Source organism: Strix aluco, chromosome Z, assembly GCF_031877795.1.
Source record: "Strix aluco isolate bStrAlu1 chromosome Z, bStrAlu1.hap1, whole genome shotgun sequence".
Lineage (NCBI taxonomy): Eukaryota > Metazoa > Chordata > Aves > Strigiformes > Strigidae > Strix > Strix aluco.
This window is the reverse complement of record NC_133971.1, coordinates 1,230,345-1,253,663: the sequence shown is the minus strand read 5'-3', so window position 1 is coordinate 1,253,663 and position 23,319 is coordinate 1,230,345. Positions and strand designations below refer to the sequence as shown.

Below are 23,319 nucleotides of genomic sequence, written 5' to 3'. Positions count from 1 at the left end.
GGTAAAATGTGCTGTTGGTGTGCAAGTTTTGCGGAGAAATCCCCTTGCACCCCGGCCGGAGTAAAACATACCTGCTTTAGAACTCTATTTCGAGCTGTAGAGTCTTTTTCCACAAATCAGCATGATCATTCAACCTTGAGACTCTCTGCAACCAAGACCATCACCTAAGATACTGTACTAAATCATACTACCCGTAGGTTTCCATACATGAAGAAAACAAATGTTATTAATGGTAAATGTAGTCTTCAGTGTCCCGGTGGGGCTCTACAGTAGGCAAACGCTGACACATACCCATGTTGAATGTGGAAATTCCTAAATTACAGTTATGAAATGTATCTATCACTCAGTTTATCCACACACAGATCCAATGTGTGATAGAAGAGTTAAAATCCCTTCCCTAGGACAGAAAACAAAAAAATCAATGGGTAACTCCCAGCCATATCAAGTCCTAGCTGACACTAACTGGGTCTGAACTAATTATATAGCTGCCTAAACATTACTTTTTATCAGCTGCTCGAAGAAAGAACATGCAATCAGACTTAAGCCATAAAACCTGTGTCTGGATGAGCATTCGGCTGCTCCATGTATACCGAGACAGACAAAATCTTGGTTGTGCCTGCCAGAGAGGCAGGTAATGCTGCCAGCACAGACGAAAGTTCTTCTTCAATGCTGCAGCTCAAGAACAGTGCTGCATTCAAGTTGACTAATTTTGAGAGACTGAAATGTCCTATGACTGCCTCAAAGCTTGCTTGTGTCTGTGCAAACCTCCAAGAGAAGTTGCTGCGGCCTGTGAATTGGTCTGGGGGATGTCGCCCAGAGAAGTGGGAGTGTATTGAAGGATGCACCCCCCCACTTCTTTGCAGCTGCATTGTCCGGACTCTTTAGACAAGCCTCAAAGGGGCAGAGGTGTGCTGAGCTGGCCCCATCCTGTAGCCATTTGTGGCTCTATTGTGTAGGCCAGACCCCATCCATGCATTAAGAGGCAAACCTTCCTGCCCTGAAGCCAGATGCAACAAAACTTGCGGAACCAGAGAAAAAAAAAATAAAGGTGGGCAGATATGCTCATCAGCAGATACGATGAACTTAAAAAGGCAGCAGAAAATGTTGCTCAGTATGCATCCACCATCGAAGAACTGAAGACTGAGGACCAACAGGACGCCGCTGGATCCATGGTGGTGACTATTCTTGCAGCCTTATCCTGCATCCTTACTTTATTTCTGTCTTTTCCTTTCATTCTGTCCTATCGCTACCCCTCTTCACTTTTTTAATAATAAAAACCTGGTTTGGGTATACAGCATTTGACCTCATTTGTGTCTTAATCTCGCTCTTGTGATCATATCAAAACCCTCCCCGACACTGGATCAGGACACTAATAAACATTGGTTTGTTTAGAAAAGGTCGCCATGAAAATTCTGCTCTCTGCATACCTCCAAGGAGGCTAGACCTTGCACCAGAGTTCAAGTTCTCTTGCTAGAAGGATTGCAAGATGATAAAACCAATGCCCCTGTGTATGATTATGGGCTTCATCCTCGGGGGAAAAAACAAGGCAGGGGGAAGCCAACGCTAAAAGAGCACGTTCCCAGAGAGACCCTATAAAGACCAGGAACACAGCACTCTCTCTGGCACCCCAACAATCACCTAGAAAGACTGCATTACTTGGCAAACAGAAAAGCGAATACCTTCCACTACTACCCTGCTCCTTCTTGGAGCTTCACACTACCAGATTGCTCTGCCTCTTCACCTCTTTCCTACTCTTCCTCCACTCTTTGCTCCTGATAAAGGATATTCATCAAACAAAAAGTATGTGAAAACATCCCTGAAACTGTAAACATCAATTTAGACCTACTTGGTCTTCAAAGTTTGTAAGAAAAACCAAGGTTTTAAGGAAACGGGTATCTAGAATAGCTATTCAGAGAATTCACTAAACATTAAATTATGATCCACTAAAAATCCTGATTAATGCTTAAATGAGAGCTTTAAAAGATAAAAATTTGCAATTGTTAAAAATCTCAGCCTCTCAAAAGTTTTATGTGAAATTTGAAAATACAATCAACAGAAGTTGGTACGGTGGCTTCTTCTCTCACATCAGTTTTGCATAATCCCTCCACTGACGACTTCTTTACAGCGTTAATTAAGCTGTCTGTCCTTTAATAATGCCTCGATAAAGTGTGTCGATCTTTATCTTACACTTTATGAGACAGAAGGTCAGGAGACATGACTAACACCAGAACTTGAGCATCTAATGCACATACCTTGCCTCACCTAAATAGCAAACTCAAGTTTAGAGGGTTAGAGATCATCACAGCCACAAGCCAAGCGTCCTGTGCTAAAACTCAGCAATAGTCCAGTAGCATATTTTAATGGATAATAAGCAAATATTTTACTAAACACTGCCTCGTTTTCTGAAGAGGAAAGCAAAAGTATCCTTGCAAAAGAAAAAATCAAAGTCCTGTTCCAGTTCCCATCTTGCTCATTTGCAGTTTGTCACAGCACTCCGCACCTGTGTGTGACCCACAAGGTATGAAGAAAGATCACAGAACTCCAGAAGCCATCAAGGGACGGCTCCGTCGGTGCTCCCATCTTCCGTCTGCTGGGAGATGGACAAAAATCGCTTCTGCTTTGTAGGTATCTTTCCGCCTTAATTTCTTAAGTAGTATCTGGAGCTTTCTTATGCTGATTCATCCCTACACTGGCAGTAGTTTTCGATTTTGTGGTTGAGGAAGTTGCTTCTTTCTGGTTTGTGCCATGCAGACCTATTTCTGACTTTTCCCAATAGCCTCAGTTTGTTAAAAAACTTAAAAAAAAAATCACTACTTTTGCCACCTCCCTCGCTTAATATGTATTTACCTAAAAATGTAGTTGCCGTAATTTTGCAATTGGTGTAACGAAAAGAACAGGAAGAATTCATCTACAACCAGAAATGCCTGAATTACCCAAAATTCCAGACAATACAGGTTTGCCATGCTATGCCTACTAGCAACAGGTGGGATAATTTCAAACTGCAGTTTGTCAAAGCCAGAGGGGTTCACAAGGGTATTTTCTGTTTTTTTTTTTTTTTTAACAAAGCATCCTCTGGGAAGTTTTCCAGTCTAGATGGGCAAGGGGTGACATTGGTGACATATGTAAAGCCTAGAATTTAGCAAGTCTGGTGCAGTCCACGAGGAAATGCTAATTTAAATCAGTGTACATGGTTACCAGAAAAAGGACAAGTCCACTTTGAAAAACAATTTTTATCCTCCATGTCAGCTCATGCTCACTTGCCTCTGGTATGCTGCCCATGTTTGACAACTGTATGCACCTTTTTCCGAGGGTATGCAAAGATAACAGCATTAACAGCTGCTTGCCATTGAAGTTAAGCTCCTTAATTGTAAGAATTTTTGTTCTTACAGTAAGACTTACAAAAAAATAGAATATTTCATGCAGTGTGCTTTGCCGCTCTCGGCTGCCCCCCAGAAACATACTCTACACTTGGAAAGCACGTTGAGGAAATACAAAACTAGTATCTGAAACAAATAAGCCTTTGTCAGGGATTAAAAGGCTACATTAAATGCTATTCTACGAAGGTAGTTTGAAAGGTAATTTTTCTACTTCAACCAAAGATTTGCAGTAGCCAGACTGCAGCACGCACCCCGTTTCTTTTATCTGGTTTCTGCTGTAAGTAGTTCTCAGGGATCTCACCAACAGTCCCATGGCTAGTCACTCACAGGGGAGGTTCTCCAAATTTCACCCCTTTTCCTTCTGCCTACTTCAGGACCACCCATATTGCCTCAGTACTCAACTGACCCATTCCTCCACCTGCACTGATAAAACCCAATCTTTTCATTTCTTGTTTATCCAAAGCAACACAGAACTTAGAGGTTCTGATTAAAGTAATGAAGAAGGTCTGCACTCATGACTTAAGCTATCTTCCAGTTTCTCCTTTCTTAGGACATGCCCATACTTTCCTCAGGATGTGCAGAGCCTAGTATAGAGATCTGAAGTACTTTGGCAGGACTACAGCAACTCGAGAGTAGGAGACAGTATAGCTATATCCACCATGAACAAGTCCATTAGTACTTTTCAAGGCAGGACTATTTTTTTATTGTTTTTCCCCAGACATGAGCATGTATCAGAGTAAATGATTGCTTCACTGTACAGGAAAACATTATGTCCCTACTTATCTTACCACACCACAACAGCCTCTGGGCCTTATCTGCAAAAACTGCATGGTGCACACCTAGATCAGTAATTTTCAACAGAACTAAATCTCACCATTTCATCCTTTGCTGCTTCAAATATCCAGCTTCATTTTTAAGGCAGAAAACATATTTTGACCAATTAACACCTTATTATGTCTACAGTTAAAGAATAGTGCAAGACCCAACCATTTATGTCACTGCTCCTTTCCCTAGATGGACAGATTGAAGCAAGAGTTAACCCCTTGAATTTATACCACCCACGACACCAGAGCAGTTTGGCAAATGAGTCATATTCATGGATACAATACAGATGTCTTCCAAGCTCTCCACCTTACTATACAGCAGCCAGAGTCAACTGTCACTTTGTAAAGTATCACAATTATTTTTTGGTGCTGGAAATAGTGCAGCAGCATTTACAGAAAGCAACTAACTACAGCTGGTCCCATGGCAATCTGTGTTTTATATATATATATATATATATTCTGTAGACATAAGCAAGGTATACATAAAAAAAATATATACATCCTATAAAGTAACTGGAAAATGTACCCCCTTGATGTGTAACTAGCGATCCTGAAGTGAAAATACCTCGTAATTTACAAATCAGATAATGTTGCTCAAAACCCCTGGGAAAAACACAGCCGTATTGTGCTGAACAAACAGCTCAAATCCAGAAAGAGCAGCACGACCTCATCAACATGTCCATCTGACCTGGCTCACTGAGATATCTATTTTGCTAGTTTCAATTACACTACATACAAAAAATTGTTTGTGGCCAGCTGTTATCAACTACAATAAGAAACATGGCATTATTTTCCTTTTTCCACCATGTGAAAGATCTGTTAACGTCTGAAGACATGCAAACCATCTTAACCTTTAAAGGAACAAAATAACACAAACATTTTGACTCAGTAGATAAAGGAGGTCCAGTATCTGGTGCTAGAGATAGTTATAACAATGTTACACTGTTAAGTCTGATTAAAAGGTTTATTTTTATTTTTCAAAAATAACATTCCTTCCCTGCAACCTCTTTGCGGTTCAAAATTAGTCTGCACAAAAAAATGCAAAACAACCTTGTATCACAGGCACTAAAGAGACAGGTAGAAGATTAAACCATACATCCTTTTCTCAGACTCCCTAGAACATACTAGGTGAAATATGCCTCCAAAGCATCAAAAGATGCATCTTCAAACGCTAGGCAAAAGAGACCAGAAGAAGTAGGTAGAGAAATATAGGTTTTCTGTTCTACTGCTTTGATTTGCAGTACACTTGAATCTTTTTGGAACTCTTCTTATATTCAGCAAGAAGATAAAGCTGACAAAAATTCAATGAAGGCTCCTAGTATCTGAAAATAAAGTGACAGCTGCAGCCAACCTCAAAAAAACCAACAAACTTGCCACTCTGAAGCCTTAAGATAGCCTGGAAATCTTCAACTCCACAGCTGATCAATACAACCAACAACATTTCTTTCATTCAGTCCTTGGCCTAAACATGCACCATAGTCTATGAAGTGATTTATAAAGTTTTTAAAATCTAAATTATTCAGTTACTTTCACTGTATGAAGTTTCTGAGCAACAGTCAGGAGTGAGAAGGAAGAAAAGAACGAGGTTAAGGGGACACTGAAAAGGAGTTTGTATCAGCCACTAACCTGACCAGCTCCCTTTCATTCACGCCTGACCTGTTCTCGAGCTCAGCTTCTCTATTAAAACAAGTTAATCTCTGGTCCCTCTATTAATACTCGTCGCTGCAAACGTGGTATTTATGCAGACACCAGTAAAAACAAATGAACAGAAGTAGCATTTTGCTTGGATGTTATTTGAGATAGAGAGTCTATCCTCTGCTTCCACCACTCCCGATCACCAGGAAAGGGCAGCAAAGGACATTTTGCAAGCTCCACTGAAGCAGGAGGAACTGACTGCACGCCGGAGCTGCTGGTCTTTCTCTGACTCCACGCGTTCTGCTCCCTCAACAGCAATTCTTTCACCCTCCTCAGACTGAATAGGTAAAGTTGTCTTGCTCAGCAGTTCTACCTCCTCTCCCTTCTCACTGATGTACATACAAGTCCCTTAAATATTTTTGACTGATTGTGGTTTAATAACTGTCTCTTTGCTGACCTATATTAACTGACCGATGAAAACACCCTCAGCCCACTGCAAATGCAAAATAAAATACGCTCTAGTAACCTCACTGCTGCAGCTGCCTGTACTCATTCCCCAGTTTTCTAACAGCATAACGGTGATTTTCCAAAATATGGAGGTAGGCTTTTTTTTTCTTTAGGGTACTTGCTTCGTTGAGTGTTGCCTGCACTTGCAAGCATATGGCACTGTCATGCTGAACGATGCAAGGCCTCAACAAGGCTTGTGGCTGACTGCGATCCGTGGGCAGCCACGAGCCCTGGGGAAGCTGAAAATTCAATAGCAACACTCGATGTGGTTAAATGAAAGGGAATTTTGATATTTATTAGCCAAAGCTGTGAAAAGTACAACCCTAGGGACTCTTGACAAGTGCCACATGACTAAACTGAACACAAACACAGCAGCTAGGAGCCGATTTGGATGTAGCTGTATGTGTGTATGGCAGAAGCAGTCTAGAGGCAGAAAGCCAAGGTGACGGCCAGTAAAGATTTGGGAAGAGTAATGGCTAGCAGAGCTAGTCTGAAATTATAGGTAAGGAGATTGTCTCTTTTTTTTTCTTTTTTTCCTCATACTGTGTCCAGGAAAATGGAAGGGCAGAAGGGATTGTTGTACATTCTTTATAAATTAACAGTATCTTACCTGAAAAACACTTGACTCAAGAGTTTTCCTACTAACATCCCACAAGGCTCCAAGCCATGGATAGCCGTACAGGTCTAAAGAAGGGCAGAATTTGTATTGTATCAGGTTTTTTTAAAACTATTAAAAATCATTCTAAAGCTGAAAACAAGCTTAAGACCAGAAATTTGTACTGTCTTACTTCTGTGATGCCCACTATTCTGGTCTACGAGCACCTACCAACTACATGTCTTCCATTTACAGTGTTATGTGTAGACCCTGTACAAAGTGTGCAATGGCCTGAAGCATCATACATGGTATGTATACATGCCCACATATGTATACATGCCCACATACTCACTTGCATTATCTGCACAGCTCAGTGCGTATGCAGGGAACCCAGCAAGCACACAGATAAAACACAGGCCATATGATAAACAGCAGCATATATTTTTTGGTAAATGCTGTGCTTGCATATATAAATCTATCCCTCTACAGTTTCATGACTCCTAGCAGCTCACATTCTTATTATGCATGGCTGCACTGTGATATTTGTGTTATTTATAAGTTTTATTGAACTTTTGTTTCATTTTTCCCCATAAATCACTTTAACCTGAATAGTTCTAGTTTTGTTTCCTTCCTGTCTCCTTCTTAACAAAGTCATTTCATGCTTTAAGATAAATCAACCAAGATAAACCAACAAACCGCTAACACCTTGTTAAGAAAAAAAAAGTAAGACAATAAACCAAAAACCTCAAGAGCTAAAAAAAAATCAGAACCTAACTGGCTTTAACATATCTTTAACATGATCACACGCAACAGTTTAATACCATTGTACAATCTAATCATTCGTTAATGTTAGTTTAGTTAATGATTACAAATATTTAACTTAAGCAGTTAATCTGCAGCATCTGTAGCTTTGTGTTCAGAAATCACCTAAGAGACAGAAAAAGTGGCTGTTCACCTTTGACATATTGCCACTATCAGTTTGAAGGATTGTATGAACCTCAAGCCAGCACTCTAACTGGGTCCTTATGAACCAGCACTTTAACTGGACTTTAAAGAAAGTGCTCATGTGCTTAAGCATGTGAGGCCACTGTGCAGAAGGAAAATTTTGAAACTACTTACAAATACTTTTGAGATTTCCTATAAACAGGGTTTCTACCAGCAATCCCTCACGCTCGCTCTCCTCCTGCTTAGCTGAGGAAATCCTCTAACACATGTGTGGTTTAAAACCCTTTTTTCCCCCCTTCAGAAAGCTGGAATTCCCTTCTGTCCCCCTCCACGGCCCAGGGATCAGAGTGTGAGGAGTGGAGCCCTGGCAATGTCTCCAGGTTAAGAGTTGGAAATGAATGAAGGATCTGGGCTGCCTGAACCACTCCAGCTTCTGGGTGCGGAGCCCTACGGACAGCTGGGAAGCCAGAACTCCCCCACCAGCAACGTACAGTAGCTGGTGGCACAGAAAACTTCAGCAGCTGCATGAGGACTTTGTATCTGCATCCTTAGGACATTATTACCTCTTTTACAAACAAAGACACAGCTGAGACTGCTCCCATTTAAGGTTATACTAGATGAGAAAAAGCTTTCTAGCATGAAAAGTGGCAAAAACGCATCAGTAAGTCCACCCTGATCTGTGTTTTGCTTTTATTTTTCATTCCACTAAATGCTTTCTACATCTCACTCATAAGATTTTCATTAGTATCCTCAGAGAAGACACTAAAATACCTTCAGTCTGTCTACTCACATTCACTCACAGAGTTTACTGTGGAATTTCCTCTATTGTACCACACAGGATCATATGCACCACAGGGTTGTTCGGTGCTAAAGATGCCTCGGTTTTTATCACAGGTCTCCTGATATTCTGAGGTTTTCTTCAGAGCTCCTAGAATCAATACATCACAGTGAAATACTAAACCTTTAGATAAAAAAAGGTATTCTTTTTTTTTTTAAATTTTTTTTTTTTTTAATAACCATTGCGCTCTTAAGTCTGAAGGTTCAGGAGAAATGAATGTTTCCTGAAAGTCAAAAGGAAGCCTCAGAATGCATCGAAAATAAAACGTTAGTTCACTCTTTCAGTTTCTAAGCTTGTAACTCAAAGCATGAGTCATTCCCGAACACTCAAGGACGGCAGTACAACACTGCAGTTCTAGATCAATGCATGATTACCTTTTTCCACCCCAAATCAGTTCTAAGAGCACTCATGGTGCCTGCAGTGGTAACTCGACGTCTAAATCCATCCTGTAGCAGGATAGCACCTTTGCTCCATGTATTTCTAGGTAATTCTCTTGGTATGACTTCTCCCAGCAACTTACTCAGTTTTAGTGACAAACATGTAAAAAACATTTAAGAGGAATGCTCCATTTGTGTAACAGTAAGAAACCTGACACCTCTCAGCACCACTAACATGGTGACTGTGCTCCACAATACACCTTGAACAATTACTTTGCACACCCATACAAAGCAGCTAGTCCACGGACACATAAACAGCGGGAGTTTACGTATTCTGTGGGGAGTGCGAGAACAACTTTTAAATATAGAGCGAATTTTAAGACCAGATTCTCCAGACTGGTGAGCTGAATGTGCTGCAGGATCTGTCAGACAAAGGACACGGAGATCGATAACTTTATACCACGCTGGCTCAGGGCTAGCCACACCAGCCACGCTGCTGCTCCAAGCACTCCTCAGATCAAGTTGCAGCCTGATTTCTGGGACAAGAAGAGCACTGAGGAAAGCAGGGTTTGCCAGCATACACAGCTGCCTGTGCACCTTTTTTTCCTCTGCAAACATCTCTTGTGCTACAGACTTAGCGGCTGACAGTGCCTCGGGCCTTCTGCACCCAGGAATTCCTCACGTGCAGGGAGATGACCATGAACTAGCACGAATCATCCTAGCAGCCTGATCCCATCACAGTACTGTAAAACAGCAGGACTTGAATTTTAAAGACTTTAAGTAACTGACAGTCACAGCCAGAAGTCCAGATTAACAGAGGTACTTTTTTTAAATCAGGATATGGATTCCTCAAAAATGAGATAATGACTTAGAAGTGTCATAAGTACAATTCAGTATTCTATGCTGCTAAAGCCATGTAAAAATCTATCCTGCTGTCCTACAGGAATGCCTGTACCAACTCTTTTCTTCTAAAAATCAATTTCTGGTCACATACTGAGAAGCTCTGTTGTAGGTGCGTGTCCCTGGGAAGGGGAGCAGAGCTGAGGACATACCTAAAAGTCTAGAGGGAAGAGACACACAACAAATTCCTTTTGGCTCTTTCTTCCTCTGCCCTTTCCTCTTCCACATTCACATCCTCCTACCTCCTCACGAGAACTTTTTCAAAACTTCCCGTGCAATATTAGAGCTGGTCCAGATGAACACGTCCCGTGTTAGGGGTGTCAGTGCTTCAAGGTATTGCTGACCGCCGAGCAGGAAGGATATCCTTTGGCCCCACTGTGGTAAACAAAAGAAAATGCTTAAAAAGCATGTCAAGCCTTCAAACAGCCACACAAGACCGTGCAAAGCAGGAACTCAAAGACTGTAAATGGTACTTCTCTTTTTCCATTATGAAACAGCCCTCTGGCCTGCTCCACACACCGACATAGGTACGGCAGAAGAGCATCGGGGGACAAGGGGAAAGGCCAGATGGATTTTCCTCACACTTCTCTCCCCTAAGCCCTGGCTGGATCCTGGTGGTCACTCACATACGGGAAGAGAGAGACCTCTCCTAGACAGAATTTAAATGGAAGCTGCAGAAAGAGGAGGAAGCAGCTTGGGATGCACTGAGTGGGGAAAGAGACCCAGCCCTCCCCTCGCTGCTACAGCGTTACTCTTTCAGCTGTTGAAGGAGACTTTTACCAAAAAAAAAAAAAAAAAAAATTCAGCACCTCTGCAGCAGTGAAACACTTCCACTGAAGTGTATCTGTTGTCCGAAAAGCAGATTCATTACCCGGTGTGCAGTTATCGCACACTCAGGACAGACATTGCTCGTTTATTTTAGGGTTGTGCAGGTCTAGGTGCTCAGTGGCTTCCCACAAATGAAGCACACCAACAGGATTTTTCGCTCTATATTTATACACAAAACTTGCAGAGTTAGTAATTTACCAAGTCCATTCTCTCTAGGATGATTGGTTAGTAATTTACATACAAATGTTGCTGACACAACACTTCTACTACTACTGTGCATGCTCAGGGGAAGGGTCTTCACCCAGGCAAGGGTCTTCTTGACCTACAGGCGTGATGTCTGGTATCATGATGAGGGTAGTTCAGCAAAGGAGACATGGGCCTTGAGTTTGCTTGCCCAGCTGGCACTGTACCCTCTTCAGGGTCTAATTGCTCTGGGATGTCCTTACTCAAAGGTGGCTCCCTACTTGTTCTGCTGATGAGGGATGCCTTTGGCTTTAATGTAGATGAAGAACATCTTTCTTGACCTAAGCATAATATTGCTCTAAAAGTTTAATCTTCAACATATCTACTAAAGTGAAAAGGAAAGCTGACAACATCGAGGAGTATCCACCCCCTGCCACCTTCTTTTTTCAGATGGGTGTGACAGTCCCAAGGTGATGCCAAGGGAACAGCTATGTCAGAGCACATCACCATCGTGCGTGGCACTCCACGTCGTGGTAACCCTGTCCAGAAGACCACTGCACCTCCAGGAGCCAGAGCTGCACACCAGAGCTCATTTGCCACATGGCAAGCGTGGCCAGCTGATAGCAGCAGGGTTACCTGCAGGCAGCTCCCACCTCACACCAGTGACTACAACACCTGCCTGGCCTTGTCTTTGACAGCGCAGCAATGGGTTCTTGTGAGAACATCCTTTTTCTTGGGTAACAGAAAGGATGAATAGAGTTGTTTTCCTACAAGAAAATTCTTTAAGGGCTCAAAAGACCAAAATGCCATGTGATTTTTCCACAGAAAGGATCCCACCCTGGCAGCAGGCCCATTCAGTGCTATACAAGTCAGGGTTCCCAGCACCTGAAGGGATGCAAAATTACTTACACTACCTTTTTTCTTAAGAGTGTTGGCTCTAACAAAGGGCATTTTAAGTGATATTTCACAGAGTGCCATGCTTACTGGTGTCATGACAAACCAGCAGCTACAGGTACAAAACAATGTCATAGATGTCACAACAAAAAACGTTATATTCTGCATGTCACCCTCCTGCCACAAGCTTTTGCCTTCTTATTCTATGCTGCAGTTTCAACACATGAATTGGAGCAGCCACTCTAAAGCTAGTTTTCCTCATAACATAATCTTCCTTCAAATACAGGATGCAAACATTGATAGCAACTGATTAAAGCTTATGATTATATGAAGTATATGAACCAAACTCCTGAGATAATTCCCCATTTTTCTATCCATTACTGCTTTGCCTTTTCACTAAACAGTTAGCTGTATTAAAGGAAAAAAAGAAAAAATAAAAATCCCTCTGCAACCCCTGCTAGCACCAAGGGCTGCAAATTTATTTCTGGGTTAAATTTCCGAAGCAGGAAAAAACATCTTTTGGATTAGCTACAGAATTTTCTAAGAATACTTTTCTTTTTAGGCAGAAGTACTGCCTAACAATGAGTACAAATTATACACAAGATCTGGTGTTTTTCAAATGAATGCCTAAGTCAGACATGTCTGTATTTCAGAGCTTAAACAAGCAGCTTGATTTTTTGAAATTCAGAGCCCTCATCAGCTCCATTTGTAATACAAGCTGCTGAACACTTCTCAAAATCAGGTCTTCTACTGAAATGTTAAAACATGGACGTAAAAACTTAAACAAACCACCCCTATTTAAAAAGTGTTGCACGTCTGAACAGGTATCACAGTGTCACCGGGAATAGAGTACATATACTGTCACGTAATTTTTATATGCTTTTTTAAACACTCTGATATTGCATGCATATGCTTGGTGTGATACATAAAAAAAAACACTTTTCTTTTGAGGTATATTTATGGCTTTTTGGTACACACATATCCTTGGTCCAAGGTAAAAACAGTTATTGGCTTCACAGTACTGAAAAGGAGCCACTGCGCCTGTGAGGGTGAATGGGGTAGGCAGTCTGAAAATACTTTCCCCAAGAAATAAAGCTATTTAAAAATAAAACTTCTTCTAAAAAACAACAAAAAAAGGTTTTCGTTGTTTTTCATTTGGTCTGCTGCAATCCATTACCACTGCATTTGCTGTGTAATGCTATCTTAAACGAATGTGTAAAAACTCCATGATACTTAGTATTTATTATTTACAACATTCACCTGATACTCTTAAGTATCTGATCACTCTTCAGTCAAAAATAGAAAACCTATGACACCAAACTCTATATTCTGATATATTATTACCATATTCATTAATTAGTACTATAATAATATAGAATGCAAACAAGAAAATGTATCAAAAATATACATACTTTGAGGTTGCTATGCTTACTTAAGTAGTTATCCACTAAACAACCAACAACATATATAGGTAGACAAGAGCTTCAGTACCTCAGCAACTCCAGCACGCAACTTACCTCGTTTCCGTTTGCAATTAATTTTGCATAACGTATCAAGTGACATTTTAAGTTAAAAAAAAAAGGTGTGGGTTGTATTTTTTTTAAAAAATAGACTGTTTAAGTCATAATAAAATAGGGAAGAGAGAAGAAATCATTCACCACAACACGTCACTTCAGTAACAGCAGTGACACCCTAAAAACTAGCTAAGGAACCCATGCACATTTGGGTGGAAAAATGTTCATGCAAGTGAAAGCAGAGTTCCTTCAAAACCTGAGATTCTGAAATTCTGATGAACAAAAGAACATTGTAACTGGTGGTACAATACAGTTACATGAAATTCATGATGCTTAAATAACTATGAAATTGGGGAAAAAAAATAAGACAACTGCTATCTAGTGCAAGTTATCTACAAGAGATTTAACTGTTTCTCTGATATTTTTAGTTCAGCTCTTCCTTACCAGCCAAAGCCTTTTTCCTAAAGCTTTGTAATGAACGTTCACAAAGGAATAAATTAGGGAGATTAATCTAACTGCAGTTCAGCTCTGACCTAAAAATGCAATGATTTTGAATTGATTGCGATGAAACGTACAGCCTTCAGAACAAATCCGCATAGGCCATTGGATAAAAAAAGTCTTAATCTATGTACCTTCTGTTTCTCAATATATAGTAGCTTTGGTCTGTCCCTATTTATCACTCCTCCATATTCTCAGAAGTCTCACTTAACTGTACTCCAAGACCAAAAATGTTAGCTTTATTCCAAATTTCCAAGGCTACCTACCATCACATCTCCAGGTGAAACTCCTCTTCAAAATTAAGCTGTGTACTTTTTTCTAAAAAAAAATTGCAGCATGGAATTGTTAATTGTTTTTTAATGTTTTGCATACCAAGTGCTTGCAGTTCCCCCCCAATCCTATAAAAAAAACTTCAGACCAAAATTAAATCTGGCTCCGTCTACTGCATTATTAACAGCAATAAATATTGTTACACAGAACAGAATGATCTTTTTGCCCCATTAAAATTAAATAGTAACAACCAACATAAGGGGTGCTCCTTCAGGCCAAATTTTGGCTGCCAAGGATGCGGAACTGCCACTAGAGAAATCTGCAGGCAGATGGAGATCTCCTGGAATCAATCTTCTCCTCCAGCTTTGGCTCTCAGACAAGCCCACCACCAGACATCCTGAAACTGGACCTCAGCGCCAGCAGGATCAATTCACCGGCGAGGACGGAGGCAACGAGAGGACTTCTTGCACTCACACTGAAAAAAAAAAAAGTTGCAAAAAAAGGAGCCGTGTTTGTCTGAGCGTAAGCGCGTGCACTTCTACAGCCGGTAACTCCAGAGAAAGGAACTAGCTCCAGCATGGAAGGGAAAATAGACACTAGAAGTCACCAATCGGTTAGAACACAAAGGGCAGTGGCCAACGGGCCCCAAGTTTGCCTCCTCGTCTCAGCTTCCACTACGGTGCAAAGGCAGATTTACTGAGATAACGCTACACTGCTAGTTATTTTATTTTTTTAAATCAGGACTCACTATTTGCTAATTATACTGAAAAGTATTCCCAGAACACCTGACATAGCTACACAAAAAGCAGGTTTTGGGGCAGGTAGAACATACATGAACATGTCACCCAGAGAAGAGGCCCGTCAAGCTGCTCAGTGCTGCTCTAACATTTTCAAAATGGTGCAAAGCAGCACAAACACCTGCCCCTATCACCTAGTGGACACGTTATCAGGATATAAAAGGGCCATGAAAGGCTAGCAACAGCATATAATCCCACAGATGAAAAGAAAGGTGACTCCCAAGTTTCTCCAGGAGGAGGAAGAGATGGACTTTAAAAATAAATCAATGGTAATTCGGAAGTCTTTTACAGTTTGTCAGTCAGCAGCTGGCTTGTCACGTATTGCTGGGGGGTTGGGGGAGGTACGTTGGGGTGTTTTTCTCCTAGCTTCCAGTGCTAAATCATATTAAAACAGAGATAAATACAAATGTCACCAATATTGTCTTTTATATGCAAGCAACTGAAATTGCCATAAGGTTGTTAATCACGACACAGGTAAGAGAGGCAATCTGACAGTCTAAACAAGGAGACAGCAATATGTTCTCTCCAATAAAATACAATACAAAAAGACATAAAAATTTGAGAAGCTAGATACTAAAAGGGAAAAAAAGCCTCCTCCAAAGGACTAGCTCTCCACGCAGAAGTGGAGGAAAAAAATGAAATGTTTATTGCAGACATCCACCTTTTACAAACACCAAGCTGAAACACATTAAAATGACAAACAGGCTGCCTTCAGCAAAATGCTTTAGAAAAGAAAACTACTCATCCATGACAGACAACCTTCATTTGATGGCAAAGATTATTAAATTGTACAAGGTTTGTCACTTAAATTGTCTACTTTTAGATAATGTGCACACACAGGAAAAAAATATTTAACCATTCCAGCTATAACATCCTAATCAAATACATAAGGACAGTTATCAAGATGTACCTACGTTTACGTGGCAAACAGGTAAATTAGGCCTCAATTTTCATTTCTTCGTTTTGAAAGTGATGACAACATTGAAAGTTGAATGTGTTTATGTAACTTTTTTCCTTCTGAACAAAGGTATTTTGAGTAAATGAAGTGTGCAAGTCTCTAGCATTAACACAGGAATAAACACACATGAAAAAACCTATTATTAAGTAGGTGATAACTCTATTAATTGGCTATGCATGCATCTGATGTCACATGTATGCACGAATTCCTAACAGAGCACTTCAGTGGTCATAAATCAAATAAAAATGTATTTTCTTTTTTTTAATACATAGAACTTAACATGCAAAAGAAACAAAGATTATCTCCCACGTCTTGAAAACTGGTATTGAAATGGTAAGACAGCTGTTTCCTACAACCAAGCTTTTCCTTCAGCACAGCCTCTATTTTCTTTCCTCCTGCAGGCTACTAAAAATTTCAGTATCATCTTGCACAAAAAGGTGAACCAAGACCTCTTCCCTAAGCCAATTCTTGCTTCATTTCACATTAAGTACTCTTTACAGAAAAAAAAATAAGACACAAAAAAACCCCCAAATGCCCAAAACAACAACCCTGCGCCAAAAACAATTAAAGCAGTATTAGCATCAATGTTCTTAGGTGATGGATGCCTGCATCTTTAATTTTTTCCTTTACAGTAGCATACCATTAACAACATGCACATAAAATGACTGTCTAGGAAAGACTCTAGCTTCGCAGGAGATGAGAATTTCAGCATTTTCTGTATAGAAAGGCCTGAACCAAGGTCTCCCAACTCCTAGCTGACAGGTTTTACCTGTTATAATACAATGGGCTGAGAGGCAGACACAACCACATTCTTTTCCACCACATGATGTAGACGACAGCTTCCCCAAGTTTCTTGCAGGGATCCCAGTCTCACTGCTGGGCAGTGCCTAAGTGTTCAAAACAAGCTCTTCAGGGCACTTAAAACACAGACCCACCAGGTTTTTTTGGTGCCTCACTTCAGAGGGAAACCTTGCAGGGGCTCTCTCCAACTGCAGCACTTCCAGATGAGCACAATACAGACTCACCTGCCTCTGGAGAACTCTGGAGTCAAACGGAGCTATGTTTAAAGGGTTTGAATGCCTGCTATGAAGGGACTCCTCAGGTGGCAGTTCCTGACTGGTAGAACTAAATGTCTTACCCTTGGTATAGTGCCTGTATCCCTAGAGCATGACTTAACTACACCAAACCCGGCCCAAACTGTGAGCAGGTATAAAGTGTTCCTCTGCCTTGTGTATCACAGAAGTACACCCACTAACACCAGCTGAGGATCTAACCTTATACAAAAATTAATTCCAAGTAATAGAAACGGTCTACACCAAGAAGAGTAATTAATGTAATCAGGTCAGGCGTAGAAGGGAGTTCTTCAACCCATAGTGCATAAGCAGAAGCCACTTAAAATTCAAAACAATTAAAGTGCTAATTAGCTTTTCTTCAATTGCCTGCTAAAATGATATTGCTCCGTTTCATCTGTGTTTCTTCTCTGCCTAGATCAACCACATGAGGAAGAAAGAACAGAAGAAAAGCAGACAGACAGAACTCAGTGTAAATCAGTCTGTCTGCAGCTGCAGACCAGGAGGAGATGGCCTGCAGTAAATCTCCAAGTGCACAGCAGCACCACAGGACAGGACCACTCTGAAATAGGAAGACCACAATTTCCATGTCTCAATCTAGGACCAGAGGCTGAACATTTCACTGTCAATGCAGCTTTTTACTTCTATTGGGGAAAAAATAAGAAGGGAGGGGGGCAAAAGAGTACAAATGTTCATCATGTATATTAAGCAAGTATGACCTTAAATAGAAGCGTACATTTAAACCACTCACCATATTTTCATTCAGCTAACCCAAACCTGAAGTAATAAAACTCAGAAAGTAAAGCAAATGAAGATAAATCCCACACAATGCAAACAAAACTTAGGATGTGTGGGTGGGGAAGAGGGGGCAAGGAAAGAGAATCACTGAGACTGAACAACACAGTGTTAGAGCTCAGGGGCAACAGGGTTCCCAGGTTATCACAGGCGTGGCAAGCTCTTGGGTGGAAAGGCTCTGGAATAAACTCTGTGTATTACCTGCACACATGTGCTGCCAAGCTGCTGCTAGATCACAGGGGAGAGAAAGGCTGCATTGTTCCATTTTTACAAACAACCCATAGCATTCTACACATAAAAATACCGAACCTTCCCCTTCAAACCTCCCAAGTTCTCCTTTGACGAAAAATATATGTGATTAACTATATCAACTCCTCTGTTTTAGCAGAGCATGGCCTGCACAACAAACGATAGTACTAAAAATGTCAGACAGTAGAGCAGCACAGAAAAACCTACAGTTATTTAGAAGTGATATGATATTAAATACAGTGCACACAACACTACAAACTACAAAAATATATCCTGTCAGGATTGGGTCAGAAATGTGATGCCAAATTTTTTCTTTTTTTTTTTTTTGCTATCTTACGAGTCTGCAGTAGGCCAAAACAGGTGAGAAATGGTTGATGAAAGATTGCAGATAGCAAATTTTTGAAAGTCTTTTGTAGAACAGGGTTGTTCAAATTCTTGACACAATCTAAAGATGATGTTGCCTATGCAAAAGGTCTGGGTGAGGGAGGCAGTTGTAAACCAAATGTGACCTGTGTATCTCCCGAGTCTCTGCAGGCACTTAGGCTTTTGTTATGCTTGAAGTGTTAGAGATTCTGGGTTTTGATGCTACTCATGTTTGTACCTATGCTTTCTCTTTATGTCACAAGTCCTTATGCAATATTCTCAACTGAACCAAACAAAACATTCTCCTATTTGTCAAATTATATTCCTGACAAACTTTTGGCTCAAGGTCCTGTCTTAAAATTTACCACTGAAGGAATTTCATGAGACACAGCTGAACTTGAAGCAATTCTTATCCAACGCTGACATCAAGTCCGTCAGCATCCCTGGTCAAGTGCCACCTAAACGTAGATACACATGAAGTCTGCATTTTGATTTCCACCAGCAAAGCCGTCCAGATATCCAGGTTTCAGATATTCGACACCACAGAGCTGCTATGAAGCCCTGCCCTTCTCCGAGCCCTCTCAGTACTTCACAGAAAAAAAAAATATCTTCTCAGCCAGGCACCCTGGGCAAAACCGTAAGGGAGGAATGCTTAGTGTATGCTTACCCTTCAGAACATGAGAGAAAATGAACGTAAAGAGGTAACATACTCTAAACCCAATATCCCATTGTAGAACAATCTCACAATGTAGCTGAGACAAGTTCAAATGCATCTTGTTCTGCTGAATTTGGAGCTGGAATTTAGTAACATTGGCTAACACCCACCTAAATGCCCTAACCATCAGACTACGGTCATCTGGGATCCCTCCCAGGAGGCATTTTCTTCCCATGCATTAGATCAAGTAATTTTGTGACTACTCAGTGAAACGGATTCATTTTCCAGCAGCTCAGGTCGGTTAACTCACCCTGCTGGCACAAAATGGATCCTACAGAAGGCACCCAGAACCTGCAAGCAGATGGGAAAGTGCAATGAATGAATATATTCCAAGCCCAGCGACAGATCCAGCACTCCACTGGCTGAAGCGCCCTTTCATATGGTCCAGTTTTGGAAAACAAGCACCTTGGGGAGGAAAGCCAGCTTTCATCCAAATTAAAATCTAGTCTTCCTTACTTTATCAAAAAGTCCATCATTATTTTAGCAGTATCTTTCCCATCCTGAAGGAAAAGTCTGACATATTTTCCATATATCATATTTCCCTGACAGGCAAGGAAAGAAATTAATCACCGTATTACATAAGATATCACATATGTCCGTTTCTAAGTAGCTTCCTTAGATACAGCAATTACTGAACAGAGTAGCTGATGGCTGTTTATTCTTCTGCTTTTAACTGTCTCACTGTCCTCCTCTGCTGTTAGCTTGTGACTGCTCTCACATTTCATGAGATTACATCTCACCTTAAACTTCTGTGGACAAACACTTCCATTTCCCTACATGTTTGTGCCTTACCATCCCTATGTAATAACATAAAAATTGATTACTTCAGTTTGAAGTTTAAAATAAAAACTTGGTGTACTTCTGATAAAAGCTTTTTAATTGGATTTATTGATCTGCTAAGAAACAAATATGAATTATCAGAAAACTTCTCTCCCCTAAATGAACCAGTAAGAAAATCCATGACTGGTTATTTTTGACAAAACAGGTACATTATCACCATTCAAATTATATACTTCAGGACGCACGAAGATTTCTCCCAAACTGCAGCTCAACCTCGTACGTACAAGCAGAGCACATGAATCTCACGCTGCCATTACTAGGTCATTCAGCAAGTATCTTTCATGTTTTGAGAGCAATTGTACTGGAAAACTCTTCTGTGAGCCGGAAAGCTGCTTGACTTGGTGAGTAGCTTATTTCTTGGCCAGGTTATTACATGCCTAATTTTTATCTCTTGGCATTTTAAGGACATGGAGGATCCTCAGAGGATCTCACTGGAAAGTATCAGAAGATATTTAAGAAAAATACTGCTAGATCAGCACAGAACAAAATGCATGTCTATTTTAAAACTGCTATCCATACAACGAAGATAAATTTAACATTCTTGTGAAGAGAAGTCACCCTCTAAAACAGAAACATTTTACGTATAAAGAAACAGAACAGATGAATCATAATACAATCATTTGGCATTGCAAAAAAATTTCTTGCCCCCTGTTGCTATAAAGTACTATAAAAGCCAAACCTACAAAAATGGGGAAAGCTGTTGGGATTGAGCAAAGGTGGGAAGAGAGATAGGGCTTATTTTCTGTCTGTTTTTTAACATCTGCCAATTCTAAACAGACATTATATCTGGGCACCAACGATTGAGGCGATGCAGAATCTAGTTCTGAGGTGTTCGGAGAGCAGTCTCACTGGCCACTCTTTACAGTAACAGCAGCTGCACTGCAGAAAACAGTATTAGACATCGGCCACAAAGCAGCCCACAAGACTTCTCTTCCTGCTTATTGCTGTAATGGCTAGTCCTGTAATAAACTTGTCTTTTATTTTTTGTAATCACTTCATCTAGACACTGCTCGTGAACTGATGCGTGACTTCCACGCTGGAGAAAAACTGATGTCTGTAACTTTGCCCAATTATTTTTGTGGAAGCCACAGTGTCATTTTAAAAAAAACAACACTTTAATGTATTTTAGGCCTCAAGGCATTTTGCCATTATAAGCAATCAAGCAGCACAAATAAAATGTGTTACTTACAGCATGTTGGCCCTTTGCAATATTAAATAAATAAATAATGCTAGTTTATTCTTCTCCTATGGGTTACAACAGTAGATTCCTGAACAGGAGAAATGACATTGGTTTTCTGTTTGCCTAAGCAAACTAAAACACAGTGGATTGCAAATCACAACCTGGCTGACATTTAGCTCTATACAGGAAAGCAGTTCCTCTGACAGGCTAAGAGGAGAAACTTGTTAAAATGCTTCTGTTTCTGATGAACAAATACAGTGAACACCAGAAGCCCCTAATTTTGTTGAACAGACCTATTTTGCTTGTTACTGTCACCAGCAATTTTTCCCACTTTTTAAAGACGGGAGAGGAGTAGAGGGGAGAGGAGTAGAGGGGAGAGGAGTAGAGGAGTACTTCAGTTGGGAGGGACCTACAAGGATCATCTAGTCCAACTGCCTGAGCACTTCAGGGCTGACCAAGAGTTCAAGCACTTTATTAAGCACATTATCCACACGCCTCTTAAATACTGGCAGGCTTGGGGCATCAACCCCCTCTCCAGGAAGCCTGCTGCAGCGTTTGACCACTCTCTCGGTTAAGAAATGCTCCCTCATGTCCAGTCTGAACCTGCCCTGGTGCAGCTTTGAACCATTCCTGCGTGTCCTGTCCCTGGACCCCAGGGAATTTTTGAAAATTTGAAGATAAACTATGAAATACAACTAGAGGTTCCCACCTATGAAGTGCAGTGAAGACAGAAACAATTATTTCCATTAAATTATATGGCATAACGAATAATTCACATCCAATAACCTGGACAATGAGCAACACATTAACCAGAATACATACACCTGGCTAGTAAGAATTAAGTAGCAATCCTGGATTTTGTGAAAATTCATACTCTAGCCCTGAAATAGCTATTGCTTCTTTTAAACAAGGATATCACCAGGTTACAAGGAGTGTACACAATATAAGCATATATAGCACAGGATAAATTAAATATTTTGTACACTTTTCACGAGACAGGTAAGCTTTTCCCTAGACATCAAATACTTCAGACAGAAAACAATATATAAAAATTTAAGTTTTTATAGGTAGTGATCATAACTCACTTTTCAACAAGATTTGTTAAAAAAAAAAAAAAAGCATGTTCACACTGCTGCCCTCTCAAATCCCAATTTTCATTTCTAGTACTGGGAATAAGGATAATGTCAAAGAGTTTTACTCTGTAAGTCTCTAACACCTCAATCTTATGCCCAACAACAAAGATTTCAGCAACATGGTAACAAACCTTTCCATATTTTAAAAATAAACTCATGGGTTGTAGATCTGCCCTGCTCCTAACAAATTTAGTCAATAAAAGATGTCAATCCTTTTTTCTGCCAAACCTCAAAGTGCTGAAATATTGACTTTATCATGCACTATATATAGCCGAAAACCACTCCATTCCCTGACGAATTCATGAAAAACAAATGATGACTACCTCTGCCAGGATGCCCTAGAAAGTTGCAGTGAAAGAAAACCTTTCCTGTCTCCCTTCCCAAGTGCTGTCCAAAGGACAACCTGCCTGTGGATTCTGGGCAGCGAAAGGGAACAGACCAGTAGCTTCTGAAGGCTGTACCCAAATAATGTGACAGTGACACACTAGTGCAACCCTTCTGCAATCTGGCATCACTATGCCGTCTGTCATCACTGCCGTGTGCAGCAGAAGTCTGGACTGTTTTAATAATTGAGACCTACAGATCTGCCTTACCAAGCAACTAAATTGCAGGGCACATATGGAAACCCATAACCTGTAACGCTAACTGTTAATAAGAGTGTTACACAAATAAGAAAGACTGAAGAGCTACTGATGCTTTAAAGTACCACATTATCATTGCAATACTATTAAAGTGATGACAAAATTTGAAATAAAAGGTCCAGAACAGACCCATTATAAAGCAGGATTAAACACTGATGACGGTAACAGCTGGGGCAGTGAAGGACCCCCGTTCTACCCAGAACTTTGAATTAAGAGACCAGAAAACAAGTTACCAGAAGGGCTGCTGGAATTCACTCGGTAAGTCTCTCGTGACTTTATTTTGCCTCTGCTATTAGCACATAAACCAGAAATTAGTACAGAAATTATCGCACCAATGAAGAAACATGGCAGTAAGAGAGTGGAGCAGAAGGGACTTCTGTGTAATACCAAAGT

At 40.6% G+C, this 23,319-nt stretch overlaps 1 protein-coding gene across 5 annotated transcripts in view; it reads right to left on the bottom strand.

Moving 5' to 3' along the window:
• Positions 1-23,319, bottom strand: part of MCTP1 (multiple C2 and transmembrane domain containing 1) — a 278,735-nt gene that overhangs the window by 241,082 nt on the left and 14,334 nt on the right. The window contains exon 2 of one of the 5 annotated variants that reach the window (XM_074811514.1): positions 18,783-18,875. The exons of the other annotated variants lie outside the window; for them this stretch is intronic. The gene's annotated coding sequence lies outside the window, so the exon portion shown is untranslated. The remainder of the gene's footprint in view (positions 1-18,782; positions 18,876-23,319) is intronic. 5 annotated transcript variants of the gene reach the window in all.